This window comes from Chelonia mydas, chromosome 27 (genome assembly GCF_015237465.2).
Source record: "Chelonia mydas isolate rCheMyd1 chromosome 27, rCheMyd1.pri.v2, whole genome shotgun sequence".
Lineage (NCBI taxonomy): Eukaryota > Metazoa > Chordata > Testudines > Cheloniidae > Chelonia > Chelonia mydas.
In genome coordinates, this window is record NC_057860.1 from 1,558,920 (window position 1) to 1,571,708 (window position 12,789).

At 45.0% G+C, this 12,789-nt stretch overlaps 1 protein-coding gene across 3 annotated transcripts in view; it reads left to right on the top strand.

The window, feature by feature from the left end:
• The first annotated feature begins 5,940 nt into the window (after positions 1–5,940).
• Positions 5,941–12,789, top strand: part of MAP3K14 (mitogen-activated protein kinase kinase kinase 14) — a 29,737-nt gene continuing 22,888 nt past the window's right edge. The window contains exon 1 of one of the 3 annotated variants that reach the window (XM_037886840.2): positions 5,941–6,224. The gene's annotated coding sequence lies outside the window, so the exon portion shown is untranslated. Of the gene's footprint in view, positions 6,229–12,073; positions 12,301–12,789 lie in introns of those variants that run through there. The other 2 variants (XM_037886841.2, XM_037886842.2) reach the window with 2 other exon arrangements.

The window sequence follows — 12,789 nt, forward strand, 5'->3', positions numbered from 1 at the left end:
AGTGACCCCAGCCTCATGCAGGGGTGGAGAGCAGGGTTGGGGTGAGCAGTGACCCCAAGCATGTGCAGGGGGTGGGGGAGGGGAAGGGAGGGCTCAGGCGAGCAGCGACACAAGACCAATCCTTGCTCAGGGGGCAGGTACAGCTTGGGCGAGCGGCTCCAGCCAGCCCTGCAGGGAGTAGGGGGGGACTCCGGCAAGAAGCTCAGGCCAGCCCCATGCAGGGGGGAAGAGGAGGGCTTGGGCCAGCCCTGTGTGGTGTCCCGTTTTCCCTTTGGGAAATACGGTCACCCTACTTTGCTGGCATAAGAACTGAGCAGGCAGCAACCTGACATCAGGCCACTCAGTAAAAGATTTAAGGGTGGCAATTTTGCAACAGAAAAGCTTCAAAAACAGACTCCAACGAGAAACTGCTGAGCTTGAATTAATATGCAAACTAGATACCATTAACTTGGGTTTGAATAGAGACTGGGAGTGGCTGGGTCATTACACATATTGAATCTATTTCCCTAAGTTAAGTATCCTCACACCTGCTTGTCAACTGTCTAAATGGGCCATCTTGATTATCACTACAAAAGTTTTTTTTCCCTCCTGCTGATAATAGCGCATCTTAACTAATTATCCTCTCACAGTTTGTATGGTAACTTCCAACTTATCTGTATGTGTATATATATAAAGATAGATATATCTTACTATATGTTCCATTCTATGCATTCGATGAAGTGAGCTGTAGCCCACGAAAACTTATGCTCTAATAAATTTGTTAGTCTCTAAGGTGCCACAAGTACTCCTGTTCTTTTAGTGGCCTGAATGTTTCTCTGTCTCTACTGGAAATGCCTCGCCTGATACATCCTAGATTGCATTTGCCTTTTTCATACTGCATCACATTCATGGCTCATAGTCATCCTGTGATCAACCCACACACGCAGGTCTCTCTCCTCTGTCACTTCCAACTGATGCTTGTAGTGTAGCAGAAATTCTTATTGTTACACCCTAGGAGCATGACCTTGTACTTTGTACCATTGAATTTGTACCATTTCTGTCACTCCAGTCTTCAAGGTCATCCAGATTGTCCTGTATAATTTTCTGGTCCTCTGTACTGATGATGCCTCCCAACTTTTAATTATCAGCAAATGTCATTAACACTCTCCTAATTTTTGTGCCAATGTCATTAACAAAAATATTAAATAAGATTGGTCCCCAAACCAATCTTTGAGGAACTCCTCTAATTACCTCCCTGCAGCCCAATAATTCACCTTTCAGAACAACCTGTTGCCTTCTCCTCTTTAGCCAGTTTCTTATCCACCTTACAATTCTTGTACTGATCTCCATCTCCCTAATTTAGCTAATAATTTCCCATATGATACCATGGCAAGTATCATGGGTCCAAGTCCAAGTATATCACATCTACTGCACTTCCCTTACCTAAAATATCAGTTAGTCTGGCATGATGCACCTTTCAAGAACCCATATTGCATTACATCCCCTTTACCACTTACCCTCCATTAATTATTCTTTCCTTCACAATTTGTTCTATCGTCTTGCATACTACTGAGGTCAGACTAACAGGTTTTTAATTGTCCAGATCACTTTTTCCCCCCTTTCTTAAATATAGGTACAACATTAGCTATTCTCCAGCCATATGATACTATCCCTGAATATATAAATGTATTAAAAATCCTTGCTACTGGACTAGTAATCTCAAATGCCAATTCTTTCAGTATTCTGGGCTGGAAATTATCTGGTCCTCCTCCAATTTGAGCTCATTAATATCTTTAAGTTTTTCTTCCACCTCAGACATGGTAATTTCCATTTCTAGACACTCATTTCCATTAGCCATACTGCCTCCATGCACACGTTCCATGTTATCATCCTTACTGAAAATCAAGGCAAAGTATTCATTTAGTTTCTGGGCAACATTTTGGAAGGGTGCATGGTTATAGTAGGGTTGGGTATGAAGGATTGTGAATCATGATGAAACACTTAAGGGACTGTAGAGGAAAAGAACGTGGTTTGAATAGCTAGCAGCTCACTTCCAGATTCTGTTGTGTTTTGTTAAAGGTTAGGCTTAGTGTCCTCTTTCCATAGTTCTAACCATGCTTAATCCCAGTGAGCTGGGGGCATAAAAGAACCAGTAAGGTCTTTTCTGCATGGTGCGAACATCTATACTAATCTAGCAAATATAATTTGGTGAAGAAACAATCAAAGGTTCCAAGACAGAACTTTATTAAAATCTTTGAACATTCAGAAACTTTTTTTATGGTTGTGGCATTTTTCAACCTTCCTCCCCCCTGTGCCAGTTATACTTCCACATTCATCATTGGAGGGTAGGATATCATAGACCTAAGAGATGGAAGAGACTTGACTGATCATTAGTCCAAAGAATTGCAACACTATCTCAACTGAGCATTCCTAGGGCCTGTATACCAGATCCTGTGGTTCTCAAGCTCTCAGACTGACCAACACAACCAGTGATGCCTGGTGTCACCTGTGTCCTGGCTTGGATTAAGTAGTCACGGAAAGGCCTGCTAACTGCAAAGTATAATATTCTCTGGTGATTATGATAACACAATATCACCACATTATTATGCAACTTGCATGTTATGATGGGATTATTTTGTGGCTTTGTGCAGCTCCATTCCTTTATGAAGGAACCTTACTCCAGCTAAAGGCTGAGGAACTCTACCCTAAGGGGATAATGGCCCAGTGACAAGACTGCATGTAGAAAAGGGAAGTCTGGGCACATGGCAGCATTCAGACAGTGTGCGCTTGAGGTGGAGGGAACTGACTGTGTACCTTTAACCAGAAAAACAGGATCCTGCTACAGCTGAAGTTTCAAGATTGCTCAGAGCATCCTCCATGGTGGTTTTTGTTCGAAGCTTGCTTGCTGCAGGCTGTTAGTCATCCTCCCGCAAGGCACAGCATGTCACTTACAAAGGCCACAAGAAGTCTGCTGCCCACACTCAGTCCAAAGGGAGTGAGTGGGTGGCCAGATGCTGCATAAATGCATAGGGAACATCAGGCCACAATTGCTAAACAAACTCCTTTCCCTCAGAATTCCTTACAAGTTATGGTTTCTTGTTTGTGTTTAACTTTTATCTGTCCCAGGGAGAAGACCTGAAATCACATGGGAAATCCTTATCCATGTAAAACAGAAGCTGAAAACTAAATCAGCTGACAACAGTTAAGGGTAGGATGACCAGATGTCCTGATTTTATAGGGACAGTCCTGATATTCGGGGCTTTGTCTTACATAGGCTCCTATTACCTCCCTACCCCCGTCCTGATTTTTCACACTTGCTGTCTGGTCACCAGAGGAAATATACAATGTTTAAAGACTTTTGAACAGCAGGAGCAAAGTGCAGAAAGAGAGAGGAGGTCCTTCGCAGAAGGGAAGAGGCTAAACTAAAAAGGGAAAAGGCTATCGATCTGATCTGCTGAAAACTTCATTGTTCCCTATTGCAGTGTGGTCACACCTGGGGCTAGTTCTAATTTTTGAAAAGATTTAATTTGGTCTGCCTTCTTGCAGAAGACTTAAAAACTGGATGGGACTCAATGAGACACCACAGAAGCTTTCCTATACCCCACCCAGTAAAAGACTAATTCAGAGAGAGCCTTTTAAATGTTACTATTTCATATTGCTCAGAGGCTCACTACTCTTGGTGAGTGCATGACTATCCAACTGAGCATCCAGCGTAGCTGCAGTATCTAGGTGCTACTACACTTCTTGTCCTCTCCTTTTCCGCCTTATTTTATACAATTTTAGGTAAACACTGGCTGATACTTTAGGAAATGCACAAGTTGGCGGAATATTTTACATTAAACATAGCTCTCCCTTTTCATCTTTTTTTCACGTTTTGTCCACGTGCTGCTGCTGTATGAACAGCCAATGGTTGAGTGATGGGATTGTGAGAGATAAATGGTCACAAAGGACTTTGCAATTTATGAAGGGAGAGAACTTGGTTTCTGCTGCTCCAATCCCCCAAATCCTCATCACCTGAGTTAAAGGAGAATTTCCTTTTATCATCTGTAATGGTATTAAGGCTTATGACACTCACACTTGAACAAGTGTGGCATCACTTCCAATAGCTGACAGTGGTGCACACACAACAACCTTACATGAAAGGGAATACTGTTGTCCAATGGTATATTTGGCAATGAATTCTGAAACGAATTCAAAAAGAATTTCAAAAAGATCTTATGCAGCTACAGCTTGCTATCTTTAAAACGAGACATCATCTACATCAAAACTGGTGGAGGAACGGCAAAGCCGTAAAGCAGAAATCCCATAAAGTCAATCCCAGTTTGCAGGACTAAGGACCTTACATTTTGGCCCATAGAATAGTTGAATATGTAATCCAAAAAAGCCTTAGGATGAATAATAGTTTATGTACCCCTTGTAACTTTAACAGCTCCCACAACCACTTTTCCTTTGCACTTGCGGGCAAATTTCAGTGATTTAAGCATTGTAGAAAAACTTAATTTAAATGCCTTAAATTTTAATTACAAGATTGAACAATAGCAAGCCGGTAGGAACTGTAGGGAGTCATAAGAATCACAATGATATCGCTCACTGGCTATAAATAAAAGAGACCAGACCAAATACTCAGGGCATGCATAGCAATTAATGGTCAAAGCTTTGGTGTTCCCTGACAGGCGAAGTGTTCTGTACAAAATGCTAGCACTGAACATTCACAGGATTTGCTAAGGAAACCTACAAGTGAGCAGAAAAGATTGTCCTAAATACAGCCCTTTTTATGCTCCTTTTCACTGGGCTTGGCCTCCAAGGCAGAAACTTGCAGCACAGCATTAGGAAGATACTTCTGCCAAACCCTCGGACTTGGTAAACAGCCAACAATCTAGCATCACAGCCCTGGAAGTCAGCGGCAGAGTGGGAGGCGAGCAGTGGCGTTCCTGTCATTCCAAAGTGCCTCGTGGGGAAAAAGGCTGAGATTAGCTTGTGGCTCATAAACAAGGAAAAGGGGAAAGGGACACGGATGTGGACAAGTGGTGCCGGTTTGCAAGCCCCGAACAGCATCCACAGGAGGCAGGAGCTGGTAGACGTGTCGCTTTAGTTCCCTAGCTGTGGATTTCTTTCGTCCCTTCAGTGCTTCACTGAGGTGAAAAAAAATATTTTTGGAAACTCCGCTGATAGCGGCACCCTCCTGTAAACGTACAACTCAGTGTGTTGGCGTGGGAAGGAAAAGCAAACGCCCCGTGGCTGGTGGCTGCCAGGGGATGCTGGGAAGGCCAAAGCACAACTGGCTCAAACCGGAGTTAGCGAAGTTCCCGGAGGCCAGGTCCATCAGCGGCAGCTAGCCAGGGCGGGCAGGGAGGCAAGCCTGTGCACCGGGCGCCCCGTAACCCCCGAGTGCGGGGGCTGGGCCTGGGTCACTGGCCGCGCCACTCCCTCCGAAGCGCCAGGCCCCGGCCCCTCGCGCAGCGGAGACTAGGCTCGAGGGACCGTGGGTCCGACCCAGCCTGGCCGCTCGCCCGCGAGCGGCTGAGCCGGGCAGAGCGACTGGGGCCGTGAGCAGCCATCGCCGGCGGCCGCGGCACACTGCGGACCCCCCTGAGGAGACAAAGGCGGGAAGACGGAGCCGGCCACTCGTCACCAGCCGCTTAACGGCCTCGCGCTCCCGCGCACGCGCAGCTCCACTTCCCTCCTCAGTTCAGCAGCTGGTAAACAAACAGCCGGCGGCCCTCAACCTGCGCATGCGCCCGCGCACCGGAACGCAGTCATTTCCCTCCTCCCACGCTCTGGCGGGCGGCGCAGGCGCTGTTGAGCGATTCGTGCCGCGCCCGGAGGGGGAAGGGAAATGGTTTGCAAGAAGCCCCGCCCACTTCTGGGAAACCACAGGCCCCCTCCGCCCAATGAAAGCGGAGAGCTGGGGCGGCGGACCAAGTAAATCTCTCGTAGCGCCAGGGGGCGGGAGCGGTTATCGCTTCCGAACCGGCGGCGTGGGGCTGGAAGGAGTGTGCGCGCTGATTGGCTCGTGGGCTGGAGGGGGCGGGCCTAGAATGCGGGGCAGGGCGGTTGGGCGGGGCCGCAGCACCGTGGGGGCGTGGGCAGCGGGCTATAGTCTGCGGCTATTGGGCGGCGGGCCCCGGGGCGTGGCCAGGCAGGTGCCCTGGCAGATGCGGCCCCCAGCCCCGAACTTCTCAGGCGCCGTGGAGGGACCCTGAGGGGTCGCGCCGGGTTCGAGGCCCCCGCACGGACCGGAGCGGGTAGGTGAGCGCGCTCTCGGGGGGCGCGGAGCGTGCCGGCCGCTGGCCCCTCCCCCGCTGCGGGGCCGTGGGGCGCGTCCCGGTTCCTCCCCCGGCTGGGGGCCCTGCCGCTCCCCCCCCCCAGCACCCTGCGGCCCTGCCCCGCGCGGGGCGCTGCCCTCGGGCCGTGCCCCGCGCCCCGCCCTGGCGGCAGCAGCGGGCAGGGCCCCTTCTCGGGGGCGCCCCGCGCTGGCTGCCTACAGCGGGGCCGGGTGTCGCCGCCCGCCCCCGGCTGACGTGAGGGGCCGCGGAGCTCCCCGAGCGGCTCCTGCCGGGCGGGCTCGGGAGCGGCCCGGCTCCTGCAGGGGGCGCTGGTTCCCCACGCGGCTTGCGGGGCCGCCGAGGGGGCCATGCGGGCGGGCGGCGGCGAGGGGGCTCGGAGCAGGCCCCCCAGCCGGAGCCCGGTCACGGCGGGGCTGGGGCAAGCGGCGTCTTCACCGCGCCGGGGCAGCCGCGGCCTGGCTGGAGACGAAGCCCCGGAAACGTGGCTCCCGTCGGGCAGCGTTAGAAATCGGGCTTGCGGCGTCGTGCTGCTGGCTTCGGTCGGTTTTGTAGGCGCGTTAGACCGACCGACCGCTGCTAAAGTAACTAGCCTCTGTCAGGACAAGTTCCTGTGCCAGAAATCCGAGCTGTTTCTTGTACTAATGGACTTCCTCAGTCTGGACCTTTGCATCAGCAGCGGTGTTTGTTTGAACTTGTTAAATTAAACTCTCTTCTCTTAAGGAGGACTTGCGGCAGCTTAGAGACTAACACAGTTATTTGAGCGTAAGCTTTCGTGGGCTACAGCCCACTTCATCGGATGCATCCATTTGCACTGCATGCAGCCGATGAAGTGAGCTGTAGCCCACGAAAGCTCATGCTCCAATAAATGTGTTAGTTTCTAAGGTGCCCCAAGTCCTCCTTTTCTTTTTGCGGATACAGACTAACACAGCTGCTACTCTGAAACCTGTCTCTTATTTTAGTCTATTACAGTTTGACATGAATGGCTTTGCCAGTAATATCTGATATCCAGAATGTTTTGAGAGTAACCGTGACGTATGGTATTAGCAAAACATCAGCTTCATTCATTCAGGGGAGTGTTGAAAGAGTGGCAGATTTCTAATAGCTCTGAAATTTGTATCTGTATGTATTATACCTTAACTAAATACTTAACGTTGTTATCGCTGAACTCTGTTCTGTTCCTCTGGATTCTACCTGTGTGTTGTCCAACCCAAACATCTTCACATCTATTGTCAGCTTTATGTGAAATATTTTAGCAAATTAACAATTGTTTCATGAAACATTATTGAAAAACATAGTATTCCTAAGTGATCTCATTATTGACTAATATGAATTTTCAGTCTAGAATAAAGGAGTCTTGAATTCAATTGAACCTGCTCTTTCTTTTCCATGTGCTCTGGTGAGAGCTTCAGAGGAGGCCTAAAGAGACATTTTAAGCTTAGATGGTATTTTTCTACTAGTGAGCAGACTTTCCCTTTTGATTTTTTGAAGTAACTTGCTTGCTGCGTGCTCTGCTTTTCACAGCAAAGAAGCGCTCCTAATACGTTAGGAGATTAAATTGCAGACTTTGGTGTTTTGATTGGGAGTTGCTAAGTGCAGAGCTACAAAAGCTATCCTTTACAATGGGGAGGAGAGAATGAGGCAGAGACCTTGAGATCAGCCAATCAAAATATACAATGAATAAGATCTGAAGTTCAGTTTAACTGCCTGTTTACTCACCACTCATTATCTGACCATATCACTTCTCTTTAAAACAATTTTTTTTTTTTGGCAAAAGGTTAAAATACTACTTTGCTGATTAATAAGTCACTGCTGCGGTTGATTTCAGATGCTTCCTGTCTGTTTCATCTTAATATCAGTTAAGCTGGAAACATACATGCACTACCATGCATGAGTTGAAAACGGCAGCAAGAAATTGATGTCCATAAACAACTTGCAAATTGCTTTTTAAACCGGATTTCCGAGCCCTCATACAAGTGATTTCTTTTGTCTATGCACAGTGTGAGTCTGCATATGGATGTCTCCAAATCCTAATTTCAAATTAATCTGAGCATCAAAAGTGCTATACATTTTTATATTAACATTTAACTATCTTAAATCTAATGGCTGTGCAATTATCATAACTGACAACTCCTTTGAAAAAATTTGGCTACTAAGTGATTGCTATTCAGAGAGACTCAGCTTCTTGTGAAAGCTTACTGTTACTTTAACCTTTTAGTAGCAACAGCTGTGTGGAAGGAGAGGCCAGGTTTTTTGTACAAAATTGTTGGGATTCTTCATTTTTGTATTTGGCATCTTGATACCATGGTGATGATGGGTGCCCTAGAAAGACCTAAATGGCTCTCGATTATAGAATCTCAGGGTTGGAAGGGACCTCAGGAGGTCATCTAGTCCAACCCCCTGCTCAAAGAAGGACCAATCCCCAATTTTTGCCCCAGATCCCTAAATGGCACCCTCAAGGATTGAACTCACAACCCTGGGTTTAGCAGGCCATTGCTCACACCACTGAGCTATCCCTCCCCTATACATCCTTAAAATATTACTGTTTGACTAATAGTATTTTTCTCAGATTGGACAGTGAAACTAAATGAGTCAGTTTGACTTTCTGGGTCTCATTCACCATTACGATGTTGTTTGGGTTCACAGGATTAAAGGGAAATATTTAAATGAAGCTTATATGGAAATGCTTCGATCTCTACTAAGCTTAGTAAAACCGTTTAAGTGAAAGCTGATTTCCTGTTGATATTACAAAATATATCATGTAAGGGCCTGGGGGAGAAGTAGCATGGTTGGTGTAGATGGGACCAAACCATTTTACTGTGTCTTCTGGTATTGGATTGTACAATATTTATAATATTTGGTGACCGTTTAGTCCTGTCTACACAGAAAATATTGAATTATTGTAACATAGGACATAGATGGGAATGTCTCTTTTTTTAAATACCATCTTATTTTAAGTTGGGGATATAATAGCAAATAAGTTTGCTTGAGAAATGGCTTTTTAAAAAATGGGGTCAGGATGTTGTGTTGGACTACTGGATCATGAACATTGATGGTGATGTACAAACAACTAAACTTCACTGAAAATCTTGTCTAGATTGATGCTTACTAACTTGCAGCTTCTATGAGAGTTATTTACAAAATGCTTTGCAAACATTAACTCAGCTAACTTTGAACGAAATGGGTAAATATGAAGATATGTCATATTTGGGCAAATAGTTTTAGCGAATCTCATCCCATTTCAGTAATATGAAAAGAACATCATTAGGAGGTAGTTTGGGCCCTAGACATAAGTAAGCGTGTGGCCAGGGGAATTAAAGATAGACATGTTTAAGCATTTTTTTAAAAAATGCTTAAAGTTTTAAATCCAAACAAATGTTTCCCCACAGCATTGCATTACATTGCAGCATTGTAGTGGTGCATGACACTATTATTTCTAATTACTATTACTATTCTAGTTCATTAATCACTTTGAAGTGTAAAAAGTAAGCAGAATAAATGATACTTACTTTTTGAAAACTTTTGGGGCTTAATTGAAGATATTAACATGAGGAAAGCTGTTTTAATATGACTTTTTTAGCTTGATAATGATTCATTAAAATAGTAGACTGTTTTGCATAGGAGCACTTGCCAATCCATTATGGACCAATTAACCTTCTCTGGTCTGTATAGATATTCTTGTCTGTGGAAGGAAAAGTGTAGTGCAAGAGGTGGAAGGATTATTCTCTAGAAGGATAACAAGTTATTTAACTCACGCTGCTTTCTGTCATCAAACAGCAAGTTTCTGTACAAAGCCTACATTTAACTTCAGCACGTATCCAGGATTTCCAGAAATCATCTTTTTGCTGATACTGACCTTAAAGTTGCAAGTAAATTGTTGGGGGAATGTTCTCTGTATTCTAAATATTTTTTTAATCCATTCTGGGACAAACTGAAACTTCCCCATGCTGACTCTGCTAGTTAACAACCAACCACAGAGCTATGCTGCCATAATATGGCTCAAACTGACAAGGAAATAAACAGAACTATCTTAATTTCAATTCCATTGAAACATGGGCAGTGAAGGAAGTCTATGTATACCAACCAAATGAAGGAAGGAAAAGATGGCAGAAAAAGTCATTTATAAGCTTTAATGGAGGCATAATACATTTTTAAGAACTGTGTCAGAGTTGATAATGCACTTTTTGCATGATGGAATTGGCATCTTGTAGTTCTGTATGAAATTCTCAGCTCCCCAGAGCATTCTCTATTCTAACATTTTTCTGTTGGACCTATAACTTTCCACAAGTGCCGTTCTCCTTGTGGAAGCTGTGATGTAGGTAAGGGATTATACAGGCTCAAGTATTTTTTACCATCTTGTTGTCTAATGTCTCAGACATTTGAGCTTTGGACTACTCTTTGCTTCCTCAGTTGCTGCCTGTGGTGGGTGTGCACTTGTTGGGAATTACAGGTCCCAAAACAACCTCAGCGTAGGCAAAGTCTAGGGGATGGGAATGCAGCGTTCCCTGTTGGTGTGATGTGTAAATTCCTGGCTCCATCCTGCAGTTGTGAAGCTTCATTTTTGGTGGCCAGGTATAGGTCAGCAAAGTAATATTGCTAAGACTTTTTAATTGCATGTTCTAATAAACCAAAAGCAGCTTTTGGGTGACCTGAGTTAAATGCATTGCTCATAAAACTCATCTCCCAGAGGCAGTTATTTATTTCAAACAATGTCAGTCTGAAACAGTTGTTGAACATTATAGCTATACATTTCTTCTAATAGCCTTAGATTTTTTTTTTTAAAGTAGTCCTCTTAAATGTATAAATTGACTTAGGCCAGAACTCCCAAATGGCAAAATATAGGTTGCCTGACAAAGTGCTGACTAGAACCCTTCCAAAATAGCAATTGGCAGGGGAGATTTGGCCTTCACAGCAACTGATTAAGAGCAGGTTTAATGTGCTATAGACCTTTCAGACTTTGAAATGCTTTGATCTGGTTCTCCCTTGCCCAGCTATAAATCTAGCTCTTACATAAAGTTTTTTAAATTTAAAATCACAATAAGTGCGTTTGTCTGAAGTGACAAAGTCCCTGCCCCAAAGAGCTTCCAGTCTAAGTAGACAGTGTTCAGATGAAGAACTGGAGTGGATGAGTGGTGCATCAAAAAAGCAAAGTGATCAAAGCTGGGGTTTTAACAGAGCTGAAGGGATTTGAGCACTCTGTTCCCTTTTGAACTTCAGTGGCATTTGGGTGCCTAATTCCTTTAGGCTCCTCTGAAAAATTCCACCCTTTGTGTTTGTATGGCAGGTGTCCTGCTCCAGTATGGCAACTGTTTGTGTCTGAGGTTATTTGGGGAAAGAGTCTCTGAAGCCATCAGACCAATGGCTGTACATCTTCAGTAGTGCTGTACGATAACTTTCAATTTGCTGTTCATATGAGGGAAGGTAGACTATGGCTAAGTCTTTGCTGCCAAAGAAGGTGTGGTTTTTTACAGTGAGATAGCTAACATGTATCAGTTATCTTGCTGTAAAATCTTAGTGGAGACAAGGTGCAATTAGTTTTTAACTATGATGGAGTTAAGTGAGGTCAACTGCAGGTTGGTGGTATAGTGTTTGCATCTCCTAGCTCTGTTTCTACGTGGCTGCCCCCCTGTGATTTCTTCATTTTCATGGGCCTGTTTTTTCAGAGCAAGTCTTCGTGGTCAGGCAGGGAAGAAATCTGGAAGTGTTTAAATTTAGCTTAATCCTTGAGTTTGACTTTTGGGAGGGGGTGGTGGGGGAGATGCAGTTTTGAAATTAAAGAAGCAATTTCATTAATGAAACTGGGAACCCCTGTCTTAACTGCAGAATATAGTCCTAATAAATGTTGCATTTCTGTCTTTTTTTTCTCACCAGCTAGAGTATGTAGTGACAACCTCGGGGGAATGTGATTGCCGCCGCAGTGGTAGGGTATCACCCTGATGGACAACCAGCAACGCTGCCCCATTATGGGGAGCCCTGGAACAAACTTCTCTTTAATGTCTGTTCAGAGCCCACAGGACCTTGGCCCAGATCCTCAAAGGTATTTAGGCACCTAACTCCCTAATTGATTTCAATTAGTTAGGTGCCGAAATACCTTTCAGGATCTAGGCCTTTTTCTCTAAAAATCTAACTGAAAAAAGCTGTGTGCCAAGAGGTGGTAAGTGCCTGCAACCAAATCAATAAGAGTTGTGGATACTTGGCACCTTTTGGGATTAACACCTCCAACTGTGCGTAGAACAGAGTTTACATATGTGGGAAGGGTTGAATCTGCTGGGATTGGAACCTGTGGTTCCAGGGAATGTTGTGGTTATAAACATGATGGCCAGTCCTTTTTATTCAGTCTCCCATTTCCAACTCATATCTGTGAGAATTCCCACAACTTAGTTGTCCTTAGTTGGAAACTGAGATTAGCATTATAATTTGAGGTAACAAACTCATCCAGATTTTTGATTTTTACTCCTTCACAGCCCTGTTGACTTGAATCATGTATTAAGTTGACTCTACAGTGAATTTAATAAAGAGTCTTGTT